Source organism: Brassica oleracea, unplaced genomic scaffold, assembly GCF_000695525.1.
Source record: "Brassica oleracea var. oleracea cultivar TO1000 unplaced genomic scaffold, BOL UnpScaffold01672, whole genome shotgun sequence".
Taxonomy (NCBI): Eukaryota; Viridiplantae; Streptophyta; class Magnoliopsida; order Brassicales; family Brassicaceae; genus Brassica; species Brassica oleracea.
Genome location: NW_013618204.1, coordinates 4,310 through 6,632, shown reverse-complemented (window position 1 = coordinate 6,632; position 2,323 = coordinate 4,310). Strand labels below are relative to the sequence as shown.

Here is a 2,323-nt window from a genome sequence, read left to right as displayed (position 1 = left end):
CCAGCAACATCCTAAAGGAAACCTTCACTGCTGCGTTGGTTGATGCTGAAACCAAAACCGCCGAGCCAATGGCTGTCTCTGTACAGCCATCCTCTGTCGTTGAAGAGGTAGTAGCACCAGCAGCAAAACCAAAGGAAGGACCAAGCCGATGTACTACTTGCAACAAACGGGTTGGTTCGCTGTGGTGACCTCTTCTGTGGGACACACCGCTATGCAGACATACATAACTGCTCTTTCAATTACCATGTTGCTGAACAAGAAGCTATAGCTAAAGCAAACCCGGTTGTGAACGCAGAGAAGCTTGACAAAATCTGAAACTGTTTTCAGGTACACCTATGTTTCCTTCGTCCTGTATGTGTCTGGTTTAAGGTGTCGAAGAACAAAATCTTGTGTTGATCTTTAGCTTCTTCCATTCTCTCTGTGGTGTGAAACTTTCTATTATCTTGTGTTTACAGCAGAAAAGTTTTCTCTTAAAAAATATATGCTGTGATGTGTTTCTTTTATTATTTATGGTTTGGTTATGTTTATTCCTTTGGGTCTGTATTGAAATTTTTTCTTAAATGCTTATGCCTGTCCGTCAAAGGTCAGGTTGTGCTTCATTTTCATGTGTCTGCATGGTGAGCTATGTAGTCTTGTACCTTATCCCGGTTCTGGTTACCAATGTGATAACCGGATAAACCTCTATAATCAGCAGTTCCTCTGGAGAGCTCTATTCTTAGCTGAACATTTTGGTTATAGGTTATAAGATCATGTATAAGTTATGTTGGTATACTAGTCTTTGTTGAAAACAATATGTGTCGTATGGTTAAGGGTTGTGCTTATTTGTCTACTTTCTATCTGGATACACCTGAGTTTAGCTTCTCTGCTCGTTAATATCAGATTTGCTTTATTGGAATTAGCTGCTTAGGTAGTCTGGCTTATGGTGCTAAAATTAGGTTTTAGTAGGATCTGTTTGAGTGGTTTAGGCTTTGGTGTGAGAATAAATCCACTCTAGGCTTGCTTCTGCTTCCTTCCTACTCCGTGCTTGAGATCTTGAATCATTGCAAGGGGCCCCATAAAAAGGTTTGGTTATAGGTTATGAGATCATGTATAAGTTATGTTGGTAGACTATATTTCGTTTGCTTATGGTTTACTACAAAGGGCTGGGTTGATTTGTTTCTGCTACGTTACTGAACTCAGTTTTTAAAGTGCAGGAATGGACCACGACAAAAAGAGGTGCCAAAGCCCACCCGGAGGTCCGAAGCTATGCATCAACAACTGCGGTTTCTTAGGAAGCGCTGCACAATGAACATGTGTTCCAAGTGTCACAAGACTATGTTGTTTCAACAGGAACTGGGTGCTAAGCTTGCATCTGCAGTGTCTGGATCACCCAGCAACACCCTAAAGGAAACCTTCACTGAAACCAACCATATGCGTCGAGCCCATGGCTGTTTCTGTTCAGCCATCCTCTGTACAAGCTGTTGCAGAGGTAGTAGCACCAGCAGCGAAACCAAAGGAAGGACCAAGCCGATGTACTACTTGCAACAAACGGGTTGGTTTGACTCGATTCAAATGTCGCTGTGGTGACCTCTTCTGATCTTTCAAGTACCATGTTGCTGCACAAGAAGCTATATCTAAAGCAAACGAGGTTGTGAAGGCAGATCCCATGTGTTGGTGACACTGTTGTGACACCAGTAAAGGCAGGACAAACATGTGATGATGAAGTTGATGTAGCGAGATGTAAACTTAGAATAGCGAGATGTAAGGGATCTGAGATAAAGAAATACAAGACTGGTGATTGTGGTGCATCAGTTTCAGTTGAGGTGCCACTTAGTGAGTTGTTTCACAAGGAGTTAGCGATGAGGACAAGTGAGCATTTGAGAGACAAGAGAGGCCAGCGAAGGATGATGATGATGAGAATCATATGGAACGATCCTCTGTCTGATCTATCTCAGCTCAAGGTAAGCAAACCTTTTCGTCTTTGTAGCATCTGAATCAACCAACAAAACACATTTAAACCACTGAATTCTCCATTATGGTGTACTCGCTATGCAGAAGAATCTTCCTTCAACACAGGGATCAGGACCAACCAAGTCAACAGGTGCTGCATCAGGTTGGGCAGCTTTCTAATCACACGGGAAATCTAAGGTCTTGGACTCGTCCAGCTTCATCTTCTTGTGACTTGAGAGCAAGAGACATTAGAGGCAGAGACGCTAGATACCGAGACAAACAGCAATATGAGTTTTTTACATTTATAATGTTCCAAATGCTTAAGCTAATTGTGTATAAACCTTATGATCTGAAAAGAATTAGAAGAAAACAATGTCACGTATTAATCTTTTGC

General features: G+C 41.9%; 1 pseudogene; it reads left to right on the top strand.

Moving 5' to 3' along the window:
• The first annotated feature begins 166 nt into the window (after window positions 1–166).
• LOC106321447 lies at window positions 167–2,087 on the top strand (annotated as a pseudogene).
• The last annotated feature ends 236 nt before the right edge of the window (window positions 2,088–2,323 follow it).